The 25,809-nt window shown below is 41.7% G+C and overlaps 1 protein-coding gene across 1 annotated transcript in view; it reads left to right on the top strand.

Annotated features, from left to right (window-relative positions):
* The first annotated feature begins 1,107 nt into the window (after positions 1-1,107).
* Znf407 (zinc finger protein 407) overlaps positions 1,108-25,809 on the top strand; it is a 410,446-nt gene continuing 385,744 nt past the window's right edge. Inside the window, exon 1 of the mRNA XM_036204673.1 lies at positions 1,108-1,495. The gene's annotated coding sequence lies outside the window, so the exon portion shown is untranslated. The remainder of the gene's footprint in view (positions 1,496-25,809) is intronic.

Genomic DNA, 25,809 nt, shown 5'->3' with positions numbered 1-25,809 from the left:
CGGATGTCACTTTGTCTATGCACTTAATTTTACTTCCCGGATGGAATATATTAAAATTACATAGGCATAAAGAAGAATTTAATCCTATGTTCTTGTGATGTTATTATTGATTCCTATCATGGCTGGAGTCTGAAATGATCCTTAAAGGCTCATGGGCTGAGTCACCTCTTCCCAGGCTGGTGGAAATGTATGGAGGAGGCTGTGGAACCTTTGAGACATGTAGCAGAAGTAGTTACTAGGGGAGGGGCCTTGAAGTTTATAATCACCTCTGGTTCCTGCCCAAGGTTTGTTTCCCAATCTGCCCGGAAGAGCAGCAGCCCCAAGCTTCTGTCACCACTGAGGAAGCCACTGCCCATCCCTGCCCTAGCATAAAATTGAATACTCTGAAACTGAGACCCGAAACAGAGGATTCCTTCAAGTAGCTTCTCTTATGGTATTTCGTTACAGGGATAAGGAAGAGGAACATAAGGATAAGGAAAATAAATACAGTTTCCTCCCCAGCATCCAGCCCCTCCCTTATTATTTTGCTTATGTACCTTTCCTGTTCCCACTCTGCTAACAAGGGGCAATGTGGAAATGTGTAAAGTATTTAAGACCCAGGGGTCACTGAAGCGCCGCCTCCTACCCAGTCCACAGTACTCTGAGGATGGATTTTGGTCCTGGGATTTGAGTCAGCTCTGAAGACTACAACAGGGTTGATTCCCGAGTTTAGAGTTATGCTCCGCTTTTACTAACAGTGTAATCTTGGAAACGGCTGACTCTAGTATATGCAATTCCCCACCCTGGATATGTGAATCACAATGAAAATTCAACTAGATTATCCTCATGATGCCGTTAGATTCGCGGCTCCCGGGGGTCAACACAAGGGAGACCCCATTCTGGCGTCCACCATCTGCGGTAACACTCGGTCGCGCACACAAATGACAACACCAGAGGCTCTGAGCAGACCCGTTAGGGGACCGGAGGCAGAGGAAGGCCCTTGCGCAGGCCACGCCCCTGCCCTTCCCGGCACCGCCCTCGGGTTCGAGGGATGGAGACCAGGCGCGGGGTGCTGCGGGGATCGGCCCGCTGAGCCTCCTCCAGCCGTCCGGGGAAGATCCGGCCGTCCCTGAGCCGTAGGAGCTTCTGCCCTACAGATTGACTCTCTAGGCTTTCCGTTTCCCTTCCAGCAGGGAGGGTGGAACTTCCTGTTTTCTCTCGTAGGGACTTCCGGAAAGTACTGACGGACTGAAACAACTCGACACGCCGAGCTGCGGGGCATTCAAGGAAACAAAAAAAGAAGAGGACGTGAACTTAGGTTTTTACCAAGGCGGTTGTAAAACCTTTGTGTTCCGGTTATGGTGTTCTGCGCTCCATCCCGATCAGTCGCCCTGGGAACCGCCGGAAGTAGCTCAACGGAGAAACAGGAAGTCCCGCCTCTTCCTCCCAGAGGGAAGACGGTGAGCCGGAGGAGTCAGTCAGAGGGCCGAGCAGGAGCGATTTCCCCGACAAACAGGTGAGTTATTCTCCGTCGGGGCGGGGGGTCTGGAGGCGGGGATGGCTTGGCGTCGGCGCGGGGTCCGGGGGCGGCGGCCTGCGGGCCCGGGCGGGTGGCACGGCGTCGGGAGCCCGCGGGCCGGCCGCGCTCCCGCCCCCTCCCCCGCCTCCGCCCCTCCCCGCCGGGGCCGACGCCGCCCCGCCGCACGCCGGGACCCACGCCCTCGCCTGTCGGCGGCGCACGTCCCGCTGCCGGGCGCCCTCCGCCCCGTGTTGCAGCTGGCGGTGCCGCGGCGGCCTCGCGCCCCCTCGGGGCCCTCGGGCATGGGTCTCCCCTCGGTCGGCGCGTTGACAGCCGTGCTCAGAGCCGCTGCGCAGTCCCCGGCCGGCTCGGAGCCTGGCGGTTCCCCGGTCCGTACCCAGGGGAAGAGCACCCTTCCTCGGCCGTAGCGCTGCCCCGGGTCCGCTCCCGAGGGTCGGGCTTCCCAGCACCGGCTCCGGGCAGCCCGCTCCGTGCACCCGGGTGCCCTGCCTTAGCCGCTGCCACTCGCGCTTCTTCCGTTACGCCATGCTGGTGACAGGGAGCCCAGGACGGAAAGGGAGGCTCCTGCTCAGCGCGACTGCCGGGAGACTCGGGCCGCTGCAGGCGGTCGACAGCGGACAGCCTGGCAGTGGGCAGCGCGCCCCGTCCCACTTACCTCCGCGTCCTCAGGAGCAGCGGGTGGCTGTGCTTATCTGCAGTTCAGTCTGCTGGGCATTGGGAGCAGGAGCTGCTGACCCCTGTTGGTTGCGTTGGGTTTTGAGTTTGGCTCTGGACTAGGACCTCTTGATGGAGTTGGCCTCTGAGACACTCCACTCCACACGGTCACTCACTCACATTGCCTCTCTCCCTCTCTCTCTCCCCCCCACCCCAACCTTCCCTTCTCCTTTTCCTCCCTGTCTCTGCCTCTGTCTCTCCTAGATTTCTTATATTATAGGCAATGATATCTAATGGTGACTTTTTAGCCTATGCTTGACGGGACTAGTCACACACAGTGACTAGTGGGATGTTAGTTCATTTTGAAACAAAGTACTGATGAGAAAGTGTTCGAAGACCCCGTCAATTGAACATACTCTCATAAAGCAGGGCAGCCTTGTATTGCAGTTACTCCCCATTTACAAACATCCATTACATAACTTGAGCAAAATCAATGTCCGCATTCAAATGTTTAGTATTGTCTTGTTACAGATAAGATTATTCCTCTTGTTGGTGCAAGCCAAGCTTTGTGGTATAACAGATGTAATAATTGTACTAAAGCAAAGTGTCTCCACTTCAAAAGCACCACTTCTGTTTGTGCCAGCCATCATTCTAGGTTCTGGAAAACTAACATTTGTTATTTTAATAAATGTATCCTGTAAGTGCTAAAACAGATCTGGAAATATAGAGGAGGTTACACCTACTGACCTGGTGGGGTAGTGTAATCTTGCAGGACACAGCATTTGAGTTTGGTGGCAAGTTTTAGTAGGCATGTACTTCATTGGAGGGGGGGGGGAGCAATTTTCCCATATTAGGCTTTTCTTACTGGAAGAGAACACTAGTGAAGTAGATCCAACTTTGTTTCTTTATTCTCCTTTAAGAAAGTGGTTTGTTTGGGCGGTGGTGGCGCACGCCTTTAATCCCAGCACCTGGGAGGCAGAGGCAGGCGGATCTCTGTGAGTTCAAGGCCAGCCTGGTCTACAGAATGAGATCCAGGAAGGGTGCAAAGCTACACAGAGAAACCCTGTCTCGAAAAACCAAAAACCAAAAACCAAAAAACCCCACAAATGCTTATGGGGTTGGGGATTTAGCTCAGGGGTAGAGCACTTGCCTAGCAAGTACCAGGCCCTAGGTTCGATCCTCAGCTTAAAAAAAAAAAAAAAAAAAAAAAGTGGTTTGCTAATTAGGTGATGAAAAGAATCCTAGTTTGTGAATTCATGAGTTAAGCTGTGCAGTCCCACCTGGTGCTTTGACGCTCTTGGAGATAAGTGGTAGTGGGTGTTCATGCGTGGCAGTCCGCCACTCCCCCAGCTGTGGAGTCATTCAGGAAACATTTCTTGCCTGCTTGCTTTGTGCCACTCACTGCAGCAGGTAAGCTGATGGACGGGATAGTAGAGTACTAAATAGTACCTGGCGTTGGCAGTGCAATCCTGTGTTGAGACAGTGTGTTCTGAGGGCAAGGTGTTGCAGTGCCACACATGGTTCTTGGTTGTCAACTGTAGGAGTGCCTTCAACTGACTTAAACAGAAGAGGCATGTACTGGAAGATAGTAGACAGCAGGCTGGAGAAATGTGTTTGAAGAGAGACTGGGTGTTTTAGCTCATAGCCCAGGCCACATCCCATAAGTAGTCTGGTTAGAAGTTTGCTGCTGACAATGTTGCCACTGGAGAAGCTGCCACCTCTGTTGACAGACGATTGAACCCCTTCTCCCACTTGGGCAAAAACATTCCTTGTGCCTCTGCATCCTTGTGACATTTAAAGTTCTAAGTGGTAGGATGTAAAATTGGCCAAACCACTCTAGTTCCTGGGGAGTGGAGAGAGACAGTGTATTTTCTTTGGCATAACTCTCACAAACAACCATGGATTCCTTCAAAATAAGAAGGTAACTTCCAAAGCAAAAAGGTTTAACATGACTTGTTACCAGTCAGCTTGCTGGACTTCCATTGTTAATTTACCCTTAATAATTGGCAAGGAAAAGTGGCATTTCCAGTGCTGGCTGGTCCTTACAACTTTTGTGTATTGTATACTTCAGCTTTTGAAAGTTGTGAGTGACAGCAGCAGGAGGAGGTACCTACTATTTTTGGTCTTGTGCAGCCCCAGGTACCAGGACCCTTAGCTCTTGTGAGTGTTGTAATGTTTGTGTGGGTTTAAGGAATCCAGATTCCTCTGCTCTTAGCAGCAACTGTCATTGGAATTTCTGGGTGGGATAGTGCCTTAGTTTGTTCTTTGACTGTGAAGAGACACCATGGCAATTTATGAAAGGAAGCATTTAATTGAGGGCTTGCTTGTAGTTTCAGAGGGTTAGTCTCTGATCATCATGGCTGGAAGCATGGTGGCAGACAGGCATGCATGAATGCATGCATGGTGCTGGGGCAGTTGCTTACCTGAGTTCTGCAAGTTCCAGGCAGAGTGAGATTAAGACTTGACTTGGTCTGGGTTTTTAAACCATCAAAGCCCACTCTCAGTGACACACCTCCCCCAACAAGGCCATTTCTTCCTTGAGGTCTCCCCAGGGAGGCAAACTTTGTGTTGTCACAGTGTACATTGTCCTGCTTCTCTTTATTGGTGCTGATCTCTTTAATAATCACACCTTTTTCTACACTTGTTTTGTCCACAACTTGAAAGGTGTTATTACCACTTTCTTAGCAGACTGAGGCTTTTTCAAATCTTTGTGCTCTGTTTTTTGTCTTTCTTACTGTAAATCTGGTTAAAAGCATGCTACGATATCTTGAAATTCTCTTCCCCAAATATAAATTAGTCCATTTCTTTTGAATTGAGCCTTGCTCAGATTTTTAGAACGTGGACAAACTGCAGCTAGGTTGTTTGCCAGAACTTAAGAAGAATGGTGTTTAGTCTAATACCCAGTAGGCTCCTTGTTCCTCTCTGTCAAGTTGTGAATACATTTTTTCCTGTCTGCATTTCTGTTAACATTCTGGTCTTTAGACATCCCAGAAAATTGCCTGTTACTTTTTGTGTGTAACATTCGAGAGCTTCTTTAGCTCACGTTTCCAGACGCTTTCACATTCCTCTTGCACACCAATTCCAACAGCATAAACACTACAGGGCCAGGGTTAGTTGCAGTAATGACTTCAATTCTTTGATACCCGTTTTTTGTATTAGTTAGTTTTGCATTGGCTGTGACCAAAATACCTGTCAAAGCACTCAAGGGACAAGTTTATTAGCTCATTGCTTCAGGGAACTGAAAATGTAGGAAAACATAGTGTAATTCATGGCATTGGGAACGTGTGCTGCAGATCAGGAAATGGAGAAAACAGGTTGAAATTGGGCAGGTGATCTTTTGCCCAACAGACTCTACTTCCTAAAGGATTTACAAGCTTCAAAATAAGACCACAAGCTGGGCATCAAGAGTTCAAAACTGGAGCATGTGGGAACATTGCAGATACAAATATCACAACCCATATCTCATGTGTATAATACCTCTATCTGTATTAAAGACTTCTTTTGGTGAAAAGTGACTTTTATTCTTTTCATTTATTCTCCTCCAACAATACTAGCTCACTCTTGTAATTAGATTAGGGTTCCAGCAGTTCTATTTACCTGTCTGTCATGATCACCTACAGTGTAACAGAAGTAGCTGCAGAGAAGACCAAAAGTGATAGCGTGTCAAAGTGTAAAGGACTTCATCACTTCCTAAAGTTGTGTCGAGAACTGTTTCCCACAGGTAGCTCTGGAGGAGGAATCTTTTGGGGAGAGGGTGGATTGGATAGGGTTGAATAGCCCCAACCAGAAGTTTCATTTCTCCTTTTGAGCATTATTGCTTTTATGTACATGGTTATTTTCTGCATGTTACTTTTTTTTTTTTTTTTTTTTAAAACAGTTTGGCTCTCTTGTGTATACCCCAGAAAATTGCAAGTATCTGAAATACTAAGGACTTGGTACTAAGTAGTAATAAATGTAATAAACAGAATTCCATGGAGATAACAATATTGTTTTGTTTGAGCTATGAGTTTGTATACATATTTTTCATAATCTCATTTAGTCTCCAGCATATTTTCTGAATCTGTATTATATTTTATCCACTATGGTACACTCAACTTAGGGTAAGCAGTTAGTGCAGCCCTGTCCAGCTCTTAAATGGTGGTGCTAGGATTCTAGCCAAGGCAGTGTGACCATACAGCTGCTATTTGTAGTCACCAGGCCAGTACACTGACTTCCACAACACTTTAACCTTCGCTCATCTAACAATTAACTTGTAAGTCCCTGGATGTCTGATAGGCACTTTGCTCCTAGGGAGTTTATAGTCTTGTTATCAGATACATTGTTGTAATGTATAGTGGAGTACAAGAGGAGGTAGGTTCAGTGTATGACAGGAGTTAGGTGATTCGAAGGACACAGGGTACCCTAAAAGAGGGCAGGGCATTCTAGGAGTCTGACAGGGTAGCTGAGCAGAGCCCTGGGAAATGTAGTGGCCAGAAAGAAGCAGGGCTCAAATTGTCAGGTGCCTTCTCAAGTTCACTTGTATCACTTCCTCCCCCAACTCCCCACCTGAGGACCGAACCCAGGGCCTTGTGCTTGTTAGGCAGATGTTCTACCACTGAGCTACATCCCCAACCCCACTTGTACCACTTTCATACCTTAAAATTATAGTTGTTTATGTGTGTGCTCATTACCAAATAGGAACTTACTATTTATGGGATGTGTGTCTAATTTATGTACTAGGAACAGTCATGTACAGGTTAATAAAAGACTTAGATATTGAAGGTAAAATTATAAAATAAATGTTTAGAAGGTAATCCAGGGCAAGAGTTGTGTGACTGACTGCGATTCTTGAATCAATCACAAAAGGTACAAATCATAAGGGAAAAGATGAGTTTGCTTGACATTATTAGTATGGATAATGGTTTATGAAAAAGACCCAGAAATGATCAGACAGGTTAACAAAATTGAATGTGTCATTACATATTACTAGTAAAAGGCTAATACTATTGGAAGGGCAAGCAGCAAAAATCAGTAAGAATAATCGGAAACAGGTTAGGGAGATGGCAGGTAAAAGTTATACCTGCTAAAGCCTGATGAATCCAAGTGAAAAGTTGGGACAATAAGGCACACATCCTAATCCCAGTACTTGTACAATGAGGTGGACCATGGAGACAGACCTGCTAGAAAGTTTGCAGCCCAGCCATCCTGGAATACACAGCACAGTAGTAGAAACAATGGAGACTGCCTTAACAAAGTGGAATAAAAAAACTGACTCCTAAAAGTTACCCTCTGACCTCAACACATATATGCCCATTCTTTCTTTCCCCTGCTGTCTTACACACACACACACACACCACACACAAAAAAAAAAAAAAAAAAAAAAAAAAGAATAGTAGTAGGAAAATGGATAAACAACCAAGTATGTATTTTATACACATACAAAAGAAACACGAATATAAAAATGCTCTAGTTGAGGCCGGGCGTTGGTGGTGCACACCTTTAATCCCAGCACTCGGGAGGCAGAGGCAGGTGGATCTCTGTGAGTTTGAGGCCGGCCTGGGCTACCAAGTGAGTTTCAGGAAAAAGGCACAAATCTAAAGAGAAACCCTGTCTCAAAAAACCAAAAAAAACAAAAACAAAAACAAAAAAACCCAAAAAACCACTGTAGTTGATTAGTAATTAGAAGGACTAAACTCTTATGTAATTTATACATTAGGTTGGCAACAATGAAAAGGCCTGACAATATTGTTGGGCAGGTAGAGAACCAAGGAGTATGAGTGTAACTTGGTAATGATATGAACAGTATATACTCTCTGACTCAGAATCCTTTGTCCGCTACCCGAATGTTCAAATTACTGATTCTTAGTTTTTATTTTGCAGCCGTAATGGAAATTTGCTGGTTTTTTTTTTTTTTTTTTTTTTTGGACAGGATCTTACTATGTAGTCCTGGCTGGCCTGGAACTTTCTTTGTAAACCAGGCTAATCTCAAACTCACAAAGATCTCTTCCTGTTTCTGCTGGGCTAAAACTTGAGCTGACAAACCCTGCTAATGGTAACATTTGAAAAACATTGCCCCAGGGAAAAGCTTAGGTGAGTACCTGTATGTACAAAGGGAAAGCCTTAGGTAGGCTTGTTTGTGCAGAGACTGAGGGAACAATTAAAGGCTTTAGGCACAGGACTACCTTGACAACCTTTACTACCACAGGCAGCTTGGGAAGACACTTTCTCATACTAAAGGAATGTAAATATTAAAGGGAAAACAAAACTAAATGTAGAAGATCGCATATAGTATTCTCCCCTGTTGCCACCTTTTTTAAAATATAAGATCTTTATTGACAGATAATTCACATATTATACACTTTTCCTGTTTGTACAGTTTGATAGACTTTAGTCCAGCATCTTCATAGGCTCATGACACCATCACCACTTCCTTTTTTAGAACATTGCTATCTTCAATTTCTACCCCCCCCTTTTTTTTTTGAATGCTGAATGCTGTTTATTGAAGGAGGGAGGAGGTCTTAAATACAGGCTTACAGCACAATGGGAGAACCCTGGAGGGCAGAAATTCACTTTTGATGTTTTACAATCTTGAATCTAAGCTGTTAATGCCCAATATGCTGGATATATTGACAAGGAACTTCCCTTAAGCATTCAGGAGGGTGGAATCTCACAAGGAATTAGCGTAGGGAGGATATTATGGTCAAGGTCAGCAAGCAAGGCAACAGTTACCCACAACGGGGGCCAGGGCCCTACAGGCCCCCCTCTCCCCCTTTTTACTAAAAATTGAGCTTCTGATTTAGGTTGTGTGGGACATCAGCAGGTCACCTTGCCTGTCATGGAGACACCTGTCCAGGCCACACAGGTGTTCTGTCTTAGGTTGGTGAGCGCCCCCCAGGCATTACCCGTCTTTGAATACTCATTATCATACAGACTCAGTCATGTGAGAGCTGCAGAGTTAACTGTTGCCAAAGATCTCTAAGTGGTTCTGGGCTTGCAATCTGTGTGTTCGACATAGAAAAGACCAACAGAAGTCTTAACCCACCCATAGCCGGTAGGCTAAAGGCAACTGAGCCATTCCCTTCCTTAACGAGCCTTACTGCAAATTGGAATCCTTGTAAGATGGTATCCCAAAAGCAAATAGAACTTGAGTTTATAAATTTATCATTTTCAAAGCCAATTAAAATGTATATAACAATTGAATTAAATTTATCATGCCTAATAGAATGAAAGATTAACTAATTGTGGTAGCTACTTTTGCTGCCAGGGTCTCCCTCCACTGTGCTAGCTGTAGTATCCAATTATGAAATAGCAATCCCAGAAATAGCAGTAGTGGTGGTCGTCACTGTTATAACAGCAACAATGGCAGCAGCGATGTCAAATTCTCTTCTGGAGCTTGTGGGCATCCATTGGCATGGACACAACTCCAGGAACACGAACTGCTAAGGCTTGTTTTTCTTGATCCCAGCACGACTTAAGCTGGCAGTTATGCCAAAGAACAACCAAGAACCATAAAGAAAAAACAGGCATCTCATAAGGAGCAGAACTAATGGTCTCATAATAGCTACATTCAGACCCACAAATTTTAAGGTATCTTCAAAGGGGGCTAAATGAATTTCAGGAGGCCAAAAAATGTTGCACAGAGCCACTCCTGAGAAGTAGGTACTGCTCCAGCTTGAATGGAATTGTGAGAATGAAAATGCTTAGCTGGCATGCTACTGTTAATAAATGGAGGTCAGTGATCTTCAGTGTTATCCTTAATCTCCAAGGTGTCTGGTTGACACGTTCTCAAACATACTTGAAAGAGCAGTTACCATGCATTACCTTCTGGAGAATCCAAACGCATGGCTGCAGTTCCTAGGATTACGCTAATGCCTGCCAAAGCTGGTCATATTGGGCTTTCAGTCCCCATTGGCATTGGAAGGGGAGAGTTTTTCACAAAGGCGCAATAGATCTCTGCCATGTTGGACTTCAGCTGCAGCCACAGGGCATATACAGCGCTCAGAAACCCAATGAGGAATTTCATTGTCCTGAGGAAAGACATAAGGCCCACACCAACCCCAGATCGGGTTCCGTCCAAGTGTCAGTAGAAAGATCCTTCTATTGCTCCAGAGGGTGATTTGCAACAGGAACCCTCTGGTGCTTATCTGTAGTGGATACTCCAGCAGAATCCACCGATAAAAAATTTTAAATGTATAAAACAAGGGAAAGAATAGAATGTGGAGAGGAATGATGAGCCCCTAGTTTCCCCCTTTTGCTTTAGCAAAAGAATATATGTTTTTTTAAAAAAAAATATTTATCACATATACATAAGAGGGCACCAGATCTCATTACAGATGGTTTTGAGCCACCATGTGGTTGCTGGGAATTGAACTCAGGACCTCTGGAAGAGCAGTTAGTGCTCTTAACCTCTGAGCCTGTTTTTTTTTTTTTTAAATCAAATTTTTCTTTTCTTTTTTTAGATTAATTAATTAATTAATTTTTCTATTATCAGCTTGGTACAGTATAAATTCTTTTTTTTTTTTTTTTTTGTGGTTTTTCGAGACAGGGTTTCTCTGTAGCTTTGGAGCCTGTCCAGGAACTCACTATGTAGACCAGGCTGGCCTTGAACTCACAGAGATCTGCCTGCCTCTGCCTCCTGAGTGCTAGTAGTGCGCCACCACCGCCTGACTAGTATAAATTCTTATCTTAATAGTGTAATGTTTCATTGAGGGTTGCTCAGTAATTGAGTAAAACCAGATCTTATTATAAGCTACAGTCATCCTAAGGTTCCCCATGCCATATATATATATATATATATATAGCCTTATGGTTCTGTGGGTTGCAGTGTGATTGTTATTTGCTTTATATCTAGAATCCACTTATGAGTGAGTACATAGCATGTTTGTCCTTCTGGGTTTGGTTTAGCTCACTCAGGATGATTTTTTTCTAGTTCCATCCATTTGCCTGTGAATTTCATGCTGTCATTGTTTTTCTCTGCTGAGTAGTACTCCATTGTGTATATGTACCACATTTTCTTAATCCATTCTTCAGTTGATGGGCATCTAGGTTGTTTCCAGGTTCTGGCTATTACAAATAATGCTGCTATGAACATAGTTGAGCATGTATCTTTGTGGTATGGTTGAGCATTCCTTGGGTATATGCCCAAGAGTGGTATTGCTGGGTCTTGAGGTAGTTTGATTTCCCAATTTTTTGAGAAACTGCCATACTGACTTTCCACAGTGGTTGTACAAGTTTGCATTCCCACCAAGAGTGGAGGACTGTTCCCTTTGCTCCGCATCCTCTCCAACATTGACTGTCATTAGTGTTTTTGATCATAGCCGTTCTGACTTGTATAAAGTGGTATCTCCGAGTCGTTTTGATTTGCATTTCTCCAATGATTAAGGATGTTGAGCATTTCTTTAAATGTCTTTCAGCCGTTTGTGATTCTTGTTTTGTGAATTCTCTGTTTAGCTCTTTAGCCCATTTTGTAATTGGGTTGTTTGGTATTTTGATGTCTAATTTCTTGAGTTCTTTATATACTGTGGAGATCAATCCTCTGTCAGATGTGGGGGTTGGTGAAGGTCTTTTCCCATTTGTAGGCTTTTTGTCTTATTGATCCTATCTTTTGCCCTGCAAAAGCTACTCAGTTTCAAGAGGTCCCATTTATTAATTGTTGTGCTCAGTGTTTGTGCTGTTGGTGTTATATTTAGGAAGTGATCTCTGGTGCCAATGTGTTCAAGAGTACTTCCTACTTTCTTTTCTGTTAAGTTTAGTGTAACAAGATTTATGTTGAGTTCTTTGATTCACTTGGACTTGAGTTTTGTGCATGGTGACAGATATGGATCTATTTGTAATCTTTTACATATTGACATCCAGTTATGCCAGCACCATTTGTTGAAGATACTTTCTTTTTTCCATTGTATAGTTTTGGCTTCTTTGTAGAAAATCAGGTGTTCATATGTGTGTGGATTTATGTCAGGATCTTCAATTCGATTCCATTAGTCCATATGTCGGTTTTTATACCAGTATCAGGCTGTTTTTATTACTATGGCTCTATAGTAGAGCTTGAGATCAGGGAATGTGATGCCTCCAGATGTTGCTTTATCATACAGGTTTCTTTTAGTTATCTTAGGTCTTTTGTTTTTCCATATGAAGTTGAGTATTTTTCTTTCCAAGTCTGTAAAGAATTGTGTTGGGATTTTGATGGGGATTGCATTAAATCTGTAGATTGCTTTTGGTAAGATTGCCATTTTTACTATGTTAATCCTACCTATTCATGAGCATGGGATATCCTTCCAATTTCTGATATCTTCTTCAATTTCTTTCTTTAGAGATTTAAAGTTCTTATCAAAAAGGTCCTTCACGTGTTTAGTTAGTGTTATCCCAAGGTATTTTATATTATTTGTGGCTATTGTAAAGGTTACTTTATATTATTTGTGGCTGTTGTAAAGGGTGATGTTTCTCTGACTTCTTTCTTAGCCCTTTTATCTTTTGTGTAAAGAAGGGCTACTGATTTTTTTGAATTGATTTTGTATCCGGCCACCTTGCTGAAGGAGTTTATCAGCTGTAGAAGTTCTCTGGTGGAATTTTTGGGGTCACTGATGTATACTATCATATCATCTGCAAATAGGGATACTTTGACTTCTTCCTTTCCAATTTGTATCCCCTTGATCTCTTTTAGTTGTCTTATTGCTCTAGCTAAAACTTCAAGTACTATATTGAATAAATGTGGGGAGAGTGGACAGCCTTGCCTTGTTCCTGATTTTAGTGGTATCGGTTTGAGTTTCTCTCCATTTAATTTGATGGTGGCTGTTGGCTTGCTGTAAATTGCCTTTATTATGTTTAAGACTGTTCCTTGTATTCCTGATCTCTCTAAGAACTTTATCCTGAAGGGGTGTTGGATTTTGTCAAAGGCTTTTTCAGCATCTAATGAGATGATCATGTGGTTTTTTTTCTTTCAGTTTGTTTATATGGTGTATTACATTGACAAATTTTCATAAGTTGAACCATCCTTGCATCCCTGGGATGAAACCTACTTGGTCATGATGGATAATTTTTTTGATGTATTCTTGGATTCAGGTTTGAAAATTTTTGTTTGTTTGTTTGTTTGTTTGTTTTCGAGACAGGGTTCCTCTGTAGTTTTTGTGCTTATCCTGGTTCTTGCTCTGTAGACCAGGCTGGGCTCGAACTCAGAGAGATCTGCCTGGCTCTGCCTCCCATGTGCTGGTATTAAAGGCGTGCGCCACCACCACCCGGCCTTGGTTTGCCAATATTTTGTTGAGTACTTTTGCATCAATGTTTGTGAGGGAGATTGGTCTGTAATTCTCTTTCTTTGTTGCATCTTTGTTTGGTTTGGGTATCAGGGTAATTGTAGCTTCACCAAAAGAGTTTGGCAGTGTTCTTTCTGTTTCTATGTGGTGGAAGAGTTTGAAGAGTAATGGTGTTAGTTCCTCTTTGAAGGTCCGGTAGAATTCTGCACTGAAACCATCTGGCCCTGGGCTTTTTTTGGTTGGGAGATTATTAATGACTGTTTCTATTTCTTTAGGGGTTATTGGTCTATTTAAATGGTTTCTCTGGTCTTGATTTAACTTTGGTATGCAGTATCTATCTAGAAAATTCTCCATTTCTTCCAGATTTTCCAATTTTGTGTAGTACAGGTTTTTGAAGTATGACCTGATGACTCTGGATTTCCTCGTTGTCTGTTGTTATGTCTCCCTTTTCACTTCTGATTTTGTTAATTTGGGTGCTCTCTCTTTGCCTTTTGGTTAATTTGGCTTGGGGTTTGTCTATCTTGTTGATTTTTTTCAAAGAACCAACTCTGTTTCATTGATTTTTTTTTTTTTTTTTGTATTGTTCTCTTGGTTTCTATTTTGTTGATTTCAGCCCTCAATGTGATTATTTCCTGGCATCTGTTTCTCCTGGGTGAGTTTGTTTCTTTTTGTTCTAGAGCTTTCAGTTGTGCTGTCAATTCATTGGTATGAGATTTCTCCATCTTCTTTATGTGAGCATTCAGAGCCATGAATTTTCCTCTTAGTACTGCTTTCATAGTGTCCCATAAGTCTGGGTATGTTGTAATTTAATTTTCATTGAATTCTAGGAAATCTTTAATTTCTTTCTTTCTTCCTTGACCCATTGATGTTTCAGGTGGGCAAATATTCAGTTTCCATGAGATTGTAGGCTTTCTATAATTTTTGTTGCTGTTGAAGTCTAACTTTAAGGCATGGTGGTCCGATAAGATACAGGAGGTTATTCCATTGTTTTTGTATCTGTTGAGATTTGTTTTGTGACCAAGTATGTGGTCAATTTTTGAGACGGTTCCATGGGGTATTGAGAATGTTACCACTTTTTAAAGTTCAAAAGCACACAGAACAAAGCTGTGTTATTGTTAAGAATACAGGCGTAATTAATGAAAAGCAGGTTAAGAGTTGTGATGTGGCTTTCTAGGTTGTGCTTGTCTAGCATATGCAGTGCATTGGATCCATACTCTGCAGTGAAAAAGGAAACATCAGTGAGAGAGGAGAGGGGAGGGGAGAGAGGAGTGAGGAGAGAGGAGAGAGAGAGGAGAGAGGAGAGAGAGAGGGGAGAGGGGAGAAGAGGGGAAGAGGGGAGGGGAGGAAAGGAGAGAGGGGAGGGGAGGAGAGGAGAGAGAGAGACAGAGAGAGAGAGACAGAGACAGAGAGACAGACAAGTTGGTAGTTACCTTTGTAAGAAGGACTCAGAGGTAATACATTGTGTTTTCCTAAACTGTGATGTGTGCTCCAGGTCTTAGCATATTTCTGACTCACATGCCTGTCTGTGTGGGCACTGTTTAGTTTGTATGAAAAAGATAAGCTGAGGATGAAGATGTGATCTTGGAGAAGTTTGATAGATCAGGAAAACTGGCTTTGTGATTCTTTCTGGTGGTTAATTCCTCCTGAGTACTTCCTCTGTTCCAGGCACCAGTTTGAGCACATTATTGCCAAGTTTATGTGCCATTAAATAACTGACTTTACCTCATAGTGCCCTCTGGCAGCCAGCTTTATTACTGTCTCACAGGGGAGACAGCTTGCCTGTGGGCATGGTTATAAGTGGAAGATCAGTCCAGCTGTTCAGTGCCATGCAGATGTAAAGGAAAAAAACCATGCACAGACAGACATAGGCAAAACAAGCAAAAGTCAGGTCACGATGGGAATGGCTGAGTGCGGAGGAAGACTGGTGAGGGGTTCTTCCTTTTTTTTGAAGTCACTGTTTCTTTACTTTTGTAGTTTTATTTTCAGAGCAACACACATGCCTTTATCATTCTCGCAGATGACAGACTTCCTTGTTTGCTGTCTAGCTCATTGATAGGTAGTCAGTTAAAGCAGTGCATGCTAATTTAAATATAATTTCCTGAGGCTTAGGATACTCTCCTTTTGCCTAGACAGTTTGTTGAGAAACAGGGACTTTTTTGGAACTCAATACTTGCTGATTTTCCTCCTTGATTTTGATAACCTTGTTTTCCTATGTCATATTAAAATCTACACTGGGGATTTTGTTTTATAACCATCAGTTAAACTGTAAAGTTAGGCTGTCATGGTGTCACTGCCACTGCTTGGAATGTTCTGTAGCAGGAGCAGAAATGTAGTTCCAGCAGCCCTGTGTCAAATTCAGTGTACTTTAGAACCAAATAGTACTACTATTTTTGTTTGATAATCAAAGTACTAAAATTGTCAAGACCGTGAGAACTGTGAAGCTCTTGCAGTTAGGGAAGTCATAGTTTCTGACAGACTCGGTCCTCAGCAGGAAGGTGACAGGCCCTGAGAGATCTTCTGTGGCAGAGCTGTCTGTATTAAGGCACAGGGAAGTGATCCCTTATGATCCCTTCTAGGTGCATGTAGAGTGTGGGCTTTTTACAGCAGTTCCAGGTTCTGTGGCTCTTGTTTATCTATGGTTGTGAGAGCTAGATGATCTCCATGCTCTGATTCTGAACACTTTGCCACGTGTTTGATGTTCATATGTCTCTTTTGTTTCCTCTTCTATAGTGGGCCTTTGTTCTTTGATTAAAAATAGTTTTAAATAAAGCTAGGTAAGGCAATTAAAAGCGTGGTAGGAAAGAAGACTAATGAAGGCTGAGTAATACTGGTTTAGTCATCAAGTGTAACTCAAGCTTTGCATGCTCTTCAATTACTAATTGGTATGCAGAAAGAACCCTGATAAATATAACTGGAACTTTGTGTTTGAAATCTAGAAACAGTAACAGCCACTTCTTTGGCAGTACATAGTTCATTAGTGGTTTCTGCTGATTGTGACTTAAGGAGCAGAGTTTGATGTATATTGGATTAATTACTTTTCAATAAAGAGTATCAGTTAAAAGAGTGCATGATAATTTAAAATATAATTATAAGACCATTAGAATTTAAAGTAAGGTGGTAATGCAGTTTTAAAAATAGCTTAGAAATTTTAGGTCATTGAAGGAAAGGAATAGAAATGACAGTATTTTACAAATGAGATCAAATGTTTTTCATTAAGAACCTTCAGAAAACAGAATCTGGTATCTCTTGTTTAATTGTGACACCAGGGAAATGCTTGCTAAAAGTGTGACATTGGAAGTAATTTTGTATATCATGTTATGGTGCAGAGAAGTGTCTTTGGAGATCTGTGTAGTAGTTTTGTTTAAATAAATTCATTATGTTTTTTTGATTGACCCTTTCCCTCAACATACTTCCCCTTTACAGTACATAAACATTAAAGGTATTATTTTCTTTTCTTTTTGAAGAGTTAGGGAGGCTCAGTGGTTCCCAAATAAAGCTTTTTAGTATCATCCAGAGGACTCTTTGAAAGTATAGGTTTCTGTTACAGGGCAGACTTACTTATTCAGAATCTGTCTTTGGAATTTCATACCTTTGTTCACTATCTCTGTTTGTAAGGATTGATGTTGATACCAGAAGACAAAAGTACGTGTCCAGATAAAGGTCTAATTGGGTGGGCTTTGTAATTCACCAAGCAGCACACCTCCCTTTAACAAAACAGGAGGGCATCCACAGGGCAGTAGTGAAACCTGGGGTTGTGTAAGGTGGGAGCAGGAACAGATGGAGAGAACGCTACTTACTGTCAGCTTACTTTACATTCTCTTTTCAAGTGTGTGTGTGTAGGCTAGATACATTCTCTGATTGTATCCTCAGAAATGCAGTCCATTTCCTTTGAGATGAGCACTCTCACTGGACTGAAGCTCCTCAGTTAGGCTGGCCAGCTTCTCACATTGGGATAGCAAGTGTGTAACACCGTGTCAGACACTTTTTTTTTTTTTTTTTGAGACAGGGTTTCTCTGTAGCTTTGGAGGCTGTTCTGGATCTCGCTTTGTAGACCGGCTGGCCTCGAACTCACAGAGATCCACCTGCCTCTGCCTCCCGAGAGCTGGGATTACAGGCGTGCGCCACCACCGCCCGGCGTGTCAGGTACTTTTATGTGGTTTTTGGGCTCAAACCCAGGTCCTCAGGCTTGTGAGATAAGCACTTTACCAATGGAACTATCTCCCCAGCCTTCAGGTTACTTTTTATTGTTTGTTATTTTGAGACAGGGTCTCACAACATAGCCTCGGCTGCTGGGACTTGCAGTGTAATCCATGCTGGCCTGGAACTCAGAGATCTGCTTGGCTCTGCTTACATAGTGCTAGGATTAAAGGCATGCATCACCACACCCAGCAAATTACTTTTTATAATTAAGAGTTAAAACAGAGGAGACTCCCATGTTGGGTAGATTTAGGTGCACTTGAGTCTCTTGTTTTTAGGAAAAAATTGTCTGTTTTGGGATCTATTTCCTTAAAGTTTCAGTTCCATGATGTAACATTGAGCGAGTAACTCCAATTTGTTGTGATATCATCTGTTGGGATCTAATACAAGTCCTAAGTCCAGAATAATGGCTTCTCATCATTTTGTGCTGGGATTAAAGGCATGCAGCCCCATTCCCAGCTCTTCAGTATGTTTTATGCTCATATTCACCACCAAAAACAAAAACAAAAAATCCATGACAGAAGTATAACTAAAAAAACAATTAGCTTTATATCCTTGTTCATAACTGTGTCCATCACCTGCATTCAGTTCTTACTCATCCCCTTATATTTACCCTTTATACTGTACCCACATGTACATTTCTTTACATACACACATACCTTATTGGATTCCAAACATGGGATAATATGTGGTTTATTTCTTTTTGAGATTTTTGTGACCTTGCTTAATACTATATATTGTCAGTCTTTCCATTTCCCCACAAATTTAACTTTATTTTTCTTTGAAATTCAGTAGCAGTTTTTTTTTTGTGTGTGTATGATTCTGCTTTTTTTTCCCTTGTAGACATTTAGTTAATGTTTTCTTAAGCCTTCTTACCAAAACCAGAACATAACAAAAAGAAAGAAAGAGAGAGAAAGGAAGAAAGGAAGGAAGAAGAAAGTGGTTGAAGAGATGGCTCAGCAGTTAAGAGCACATGCTGTTCTTGCAGAAGACCTGTGCTCATTTCCCATCACTCTCTTTGGATAGCTAACAATCACCTGTAACTCCAATCCTAGAGGGATCTGATGTCCCCTTCCGGCCTCTGCAGATACTGCATTCATGTGCGCAAATCTACACTAAAACTATACACATAGACACAACATTACAAACAAAATCTTGATTAAAAAAACTTCTTACTTGAGCCGGGTGGTGGTAGTGCACGCCTTTAATCCCAGCACTCGGGAGGCAGAGCCAGGCGGATCTCTGTGAGTTTGAGGCGAGCCCGGTCTACAGAGTGAGTTCCAGGAAAGGCGCAAAGCTACACAGAGAAACCCTGTCTTGAAAAACCAAAAGAATGAATGAATGAATGAATGAATGAATAAATAAAGTTTACCTAGATTGATGGCCTTTTAAAATTATTTTTAATATTTGTGTGTGTGTGTGTGTGTGTGTGTGTGTATGTTTGTGTGTGTCTCTCTGTGTCTCTGTGTACCTCTCTGTGTTTCTGTGTGTGTCTGTGCATCTGTCTCTGTGTGTGTGTCTCTCTGTGTGTGTCTGTGTACATAATGCAGATGCCTGCAGGTCAGAGGCTGCGGTTACAAGCAGTTGTGAACTCATATTCTCTACAAGAGTAATTGTGCCTTTCACTGTGAGCCATCTTTCTAGAACTGACTGGGGATGTTTTACTTCAATTTTAACGTTTTCAGTCCTTTTGGTAAGTTTGACTCTTGGTATGTAAGTTAATACTTACTTTTTTCCTTTAAAAGCATTGTTATTATTGAAGTTTTTTTTTAAGCTTTATTTTACTTTTTATTTACATGTATATGTCTCTCTCTGTGTATGTGTAGGGTGTGCTGGTGCCTTCAAAGGCAAGAAGATGTTGGAGATGCTGCAGAGAACCATATAAGCCATATGTATAAAATTATTCTGTTCTCCCACTTTTCCCTCCCTCCCTCCCTCCCTCGAACTTTTCCGTTCTCCTTCCCTCCTTCTCTCCATCTCCTTTTTTTACTTTTTATTCAGAAATCATTCTAAATTGAATAGAAAAATGTGAAAACAAACACAGATTTTTTTCTAGATCACCTATCTTTATAACTTTTACAATGATCATGTATTGTTGTCAATTTGCACCCCCTTCTGCCTCTATTCTGTTGGAGATAAAATCCAGGGCCTTGTACATGTTAGACAAATCCTTTATCACTGAGCTATATCCCTGACCCTGCCTCTTTTTTCTCATAGACACTCAGTCCTCATATGCACATGTGTGTGTGTGTGTGTGTGTGTTTTAAATCCAGCCCCATCTGTATATGTTTGCATCATAACCCTTTACTCAGGAAGACTCAGTTGATAACTTCTTAAGAATTAATTGGGCATGGTGTTGATCTCCTTTGATAGCAGCCTTGGGAGGCAGAGGCAGGAGAATCTCTTGGGTTTCTGCCCAGCTATGACTGCATAGTAAGACCTTGCCTTAAAAAAACAAAACAACACCCCCCCCAAAAAAAAATCAAAAACAAAAAACAAACAAACTCAAAGCAAAGCAGAGGAAATCCAGTAGAGATAGTTTCTTACATACTGCTAATGTTACCAGTTTTGTAAATGTAGATTGGCAGTTACTGAGAGTTGACCTTTGTTACATGTGTCCTTGCCAGCAGAGGAGCCAGTCTTCAGGTATTCCATCTGGTCTTCTTGTCTTCTTAGTGTCCTGTTATTTACAACATTTCTATAACTGTTGTCTTCATGACTGCATTTGTGAGGCTGGTGGGCTTTCTCACCATTTAATTTTCTTAAAACAGTGCTGGTGATATGTTTGCTTGCTGTTTTTACTTAGAGGTTTTGTATTCTTGTCTGATGTGATGTTTGGGTAATGTGATTTTGTCAGTATGTCACATTTTGGGGTACACTGTATCCACCTGCCCTTCATTGAGGATGCTGATTTTGATTACCCAGCCAAGATAGTACCATTTGCTTTCCCCTCCCCACACTTCATTTTACTTCATTTATTTATTTATTATAACTTAGAACTAATCAGTGGTTTGTGGAGAGATAGTTTAAACATCATGCAAAGATTATGCTCCATATCAAAATATTGTACCTGGCCTAGTTCCATTGATGAATCTTGCCTGATTCATTTTTTGGTTAATATAACTTTCTCTTTATAGTACTCTTGTGTTTGACCATTGGCCCTGACTTAATATAAACAGAGCTATACTTTTAGGTGCCTTTTACCTTCCTCTTACCTTTACTGCATCCCTGCTATCAATCCACTTACCCATCTACCCCTAAGTCATCGAAGTGCTTTCTTCACTCAGAGTTCTAGCAAATTGGTAATGCTTAATCTTGAGCTCATGTCTTCTTGACATTGTTTTTCTTTCAGAGCATCTCCCTTCCTTGTGACAGAATGTGGTACAGGTTCTTCATGTGTCCTCGGCCAGCCCTGGAGTCAGCCAGGTTCTGTTGAGTGGAGAAATGTGCTAGTTCTCAAGCCAATACCAGCCCCATTCTTACATGTTTAATATGAGATGTAAAGAGCCATAGGTAGCTTTCTTGGTGTCTGTGTCCCTGCTGTTTGACCAGTGTGGCCTCCAACATCTCTGGCTATGGTTATGTTACCCTGACTTTGCTTTTATTTGTGTACTTTTGACTTTCATTTGAACAGTACAGCTGCAGATGGCCACTCCAGTTAAAGGCTTTCCCTTCCTCCTTTGTTAGCAATCATCATTTTTAGTACTTCAGTAACGGTAGCAACTTTTTTTTTCTTAAGCTTCATACTTAACTCCTTCCGTAAAGGTTATTTTGGAAAGTATAGAAAAATGCCATGAATTGGAGAAAAAAATTACCTATAATTTCACTACCAAGAAGAAAAAATTAACCTTATTATATAAATGGACTGAGTAGAACTATATTCATTTAAAAATTTAATGCTGAAGATTTTCTCCTTTCTAAATATACTTTCTTAACACTCACATCTTTGGTACCTAATAATTTATATTCCAAATGTCTTGAGGCTTGATAGTTTTATATGGTGTGTTAGCTTATTGACATCTGGAATTACAGTGTTTTCTAGATTTCTTCCAAAATTAGTAGTTTTAGGCTTTTCTCCCTGCAGTTCTTTGTGTTCTGTCTCCCCTCACAGACCTGATGAGTCTGAGCAGAGCTCTCTCTGTGTGCCTGTCTTTAGCACTGTCCTTCTTTCCCTCTGTCTCTTTTGTTTTTGTTACAGTTCCTCCAGATTTTCAAAATCCCATTATTCTATGTTTTCTCTTTGATTAAAAAGAAAACCATTACTGAGAATGCAGTTTTAGAGTGCTTAGTGATTCACATTGTCAAGGGATTTTTAATTGAATTTAGGAATCGTAATCTTTCCTTCTTGGACTATAACAAGGAAGCTGAAACTTGCCTGTGTCCTTCAGCTGATGTGGTGCAGTTGAGAAGGAAGTAAAGACTTTCCCTGTGTAGCCTCGTGTTCTTTTTCACTAGTGTTAAAAATTGCAGTGTGAGCTGCTTCTTTAACTTTATGCTCCTCTGTCTTCCCCTCTCCTCGGCGTTCCTATGTAATGTGCTTCATCTCTTGCTTTGAAAGAGAAGAAGGGAACATTTAAGGAACATAGACTAACTTTTATCATGCAATGCCTTTTTTTAAGTGGCTGCATTATAAAATCTTGAAAATCAAGGGATTAATGGAAACACTTAATGAGGAAAGAGGGGTTCCATCACCTGTGACCTCCCACCTCTATTTTTAGTGAATAGACCGTTTCAACTCAATTAAGTAAAGGACATAAATTCTGTTGTTTCAGTTTTAATATTTCATGACTGATTTTATAGATGAAATTATATTTTACAATAAATAGGAAGAAGAATTTATACAGCCTGTTCAATTTGATGTGAAACAGCAAATCCCATTTTTCTGTAGCTGTAAAGAAAATTCATTATAATGTCTTTAGTTGTAAGAGACGGGTTCATTGTGATTAGTTACACTGATAATAAAACAGCCTTTTCAGACACCGTGAGCCAAGCCAGGAGCATGTGCTATGATGACACTGAGTTTTTTTCCTCTTTACTGCTGGAGTTGTCACGCCTTTATCCAGCCTTTCATTTCTGGTCCAGCAGCTTTTTCCTTAAAACAATTAGATGGAAAATATTGATTTTAAAAATGCCTTTAAAAAGATTAAATTTTAACTTTTTGTGTAGAGTCTTTCTGAGTGTGAAACACGTTTGTCAGAGATAATTGATATAAAATTGTCATAAAGTTAAGTTCATGACTGGATCGTTTTAAGGTGTTTAGGAAATAGGACTTCCAAATGTGGGAATGTTTTAAACCTTAAGAAAGTAGCGGGCAAGTCTGAGGGATGACCTCATTTTCAGTGTGCTTGCCATGTGATCCGTGTTTTGTATTGCTGTCAGCCCGTCTTGGTAAGTGGTGGTGTAGGATAGGGATCTGGGATAGTGGTAGGGTGCTGATGTACTTACTCTTTTATCACTGTGCTTTGATCTTGAGCAATATGGCGCTTTAATTTTGTCTTAACTCTAAGCACTAAACAAATGTTTGAATTTTTAACTTGCAAGGCAGAATTGAATTAGATTTTTAAATATAACATGTTTTTCCTTGAAATAGAAATATAGTTCTAGTTTAATTTATTTGAGTGAGAACTCTAGTTTCTTCTGATTCCTAGGCTTGGGAGCACACAGTTCTAGCCTGCTTATCTTTAACTGTTCTTGGACATGGGTGCTAGGAGCCCAACTTGGGTCCTTGGGTCCTTGAGCCATCTTTCCTGCCCTAGAAGTATTTTCTTTTTTTTAAATATCTAGAAATGGCATGTCTGATATATTGGTGGGAGCAAACACACAAGCTCTATACTAAGTTAGTGGCTCTACATCCCCTAAACTTGAATGGAATGCCTTCTAATACCAATAGAAGCTTCCTGTTGGGGAGAAAGGAAAATAAACAAATGTCAATGAAGAAGGTGTGTTTTGGAGCCATATCTTCATTTGAGAAGCCAGAACAGAGAGAAGGACTTTATTATTATTTTTATTTTATTCATTCATTCATTTATTTTTCAGAAAGGTTTTTCTCTGTGTAACAGCCCTGGATGCCCTGGAACCTACTTTGTAGACCATGCTGGCCGCGAACTCATAGAGGTCCTGAGTGCTGGGATTACAGGCGTGTCCAGCTGAGAGAAGGGCTTTATGTTAGTTGTCTGTTGCCCAGTAACCAAGACATCAAACATGTAGTGACCTAAAGCATTTACTACCCTGCTTTTCCTGTGGCTTGAGTGTTTGGGAGTGAGCTTAGCTGGGTAGCTCTGGTTTCAGATCTGTCCTGTGGCTGCAGTATGATTTTAGGAGTTGTCATCTGAAGGACTAACGACTCAGGGTAGATGGTCTACCATGGTGGTTCATTCCTTGGCAATTGAAGGGAGCCCTCAGTTTTTCACTGGCTCTGGAGAAGAAGCCTCACATCTTTGCCTGGGGGCTACCCCACAGGCTGCACAGGTGTTCTTGCTATATCCTATTGGAGTTCCCAGAAGTCATTATCCTTGGGAAGGCAGTTGGGAAGCATGGATGCTTTGGGACCGAGAGTACAAGGAGCACACACACTAATGCTTCTTGGTTTCTTGGATGCAGTTCACTAGGTTCACACCATTCTGAAGAGGCAGCAGCTAAGTCTTTGAAGTAGTGACAATTGTAGATTCATTAAAAGCCATCCAAGAGAACAGTGTGTATTATAACTGAGGAAATGTATTGTAGTCTCATAGGACAGTGAGGAGGTGGAGTTGCAGTAACTCAAACATTCAAGAGCTAGTCCTGTGTGAATAAAGCAGACTTCATTGCATGTCCATTTGTGGAACATTGCCTCTAGTGTTATCTAGTGAATATATTTTAGTGTGTTAAATATATTCTTGTCTGAATTATTTATTTAACTTACAATTGTAAGGATTTTTCTGGAACAAAATCTTTTTCCTTGTAGAATCAGAGATTGTATTCTGTGACCTCTTTTCCAAATTGATATTTCTGATAGGAGAGGCCTGACTGGGAGGGCCAGGTACAACACCCTTAGTTCCCCAAGATTTTGCACATCAGTAGTAGATGTCTTTCATAGACAGACTCTAGGAGTGGACTTTAAATTAGGGTAGGTAACACTGTCGTGATACAGGTTCAGCTGGGAGTCCAGTTTGAAATGGCAGGTTGAGAGATACTTTCCTGTATTCTCTTACTCAGCTGTTGCTAGTGCAGCTCTTAGCTATGTGGTATGGCCTAGTGTTTCAGGAGGAAAGAGCCCCTTCTGTGTAGGATGCTAACTTCTGGTGCTTGCCTTGTGGTGAATTTCTCAAAGGGAGAGGTTATGAGACTGTTGGGCCTTTTGTGCTTGTGCCTGTCAGGAAGGCTGAGTAGGACGAGGGTGGGAGGAAGATGGGTTCATGCAGCCTGCACGTCTGTGTGTGAGTGAGGGACTCCTTGGAAGTGGAAGACTCAGCTGTCTTCATGATATCCCATAAAGAAGAATGAAGGCACACGGAGAAATGGAGACCAGGATTGGGATGAGTGATGAGTGAACAAAGCTAGTGAGGATGCCGGTAGGATGTCAGGTGCTCTGCATCTAGTGTAGTGAGCAGTTGAAAGCCTGCTTCCTGAAATGCTTCTTCCACATCACTGGAAGAGCCTTCTGGGAGAAGTGGCCACCAGGTGTCATCAGAAGGCTGCTATTGATGTGTTTTATTCTTGTTCTCAAAAAGCATGCTTCTTTTTTTCAGGTATTTTTCCCTTTAAAGCATGATAAATAACTTAGAGACCTTAATTTTTGACAGTTTCTAGATGAAATTTACTTTATTAGTAATTATTATAGGTAAGATGAAAATAATGAAAAAGTTATATATAACTTATTTTCACATCCAGAAACAACTGCTTAAAGGTGGTGTGTGTGTGTGTGTGTGTGTGTGTGTGTGTGTGTGTGTGTGTGTGTGTGTGTTTGGGCTCAGGACCTTGCACGTGTTAGCCAAGTGCTCTGCCACTAAGTCACACTCAGAGGCAGAAGTTTCTGTGCGTTTGGAAATCTTTGGTACTCAGTGAGGCTACATGTGGATCGTGATTGATGACTTGGTCTAGGAAGCAAGAGGCTTGAGGAAGGTTGGGTTTAGTAATACATGGTGCTATTTGGTTGTTTGCCTATCTATCATCTATCTATCTGTCTGTCTGTCTGTCTGTCTGTCTGTCTGTCTATTTTACTTGGGCATGTGG

The sequence above is a fragment of the Onychomys torridus genome, chromosome 13 (assembly GCF_903995425.1).
Source record: "Onychomys torridus chromosome 13, mOncTor1.1, whole genome shotgun sequence".
Taxonomy (NCBI): Eukaryota; Metazoa; Chordata; class Mammalia; order Rodentia; family Cricetidae; genus Onychomys; species Onychomys torridus.
The sequence above is the reverse complement of the archived record's forward strand: the minus strand, read 5'-3'. Positions and strand labels throughout refer to the sequence as shown.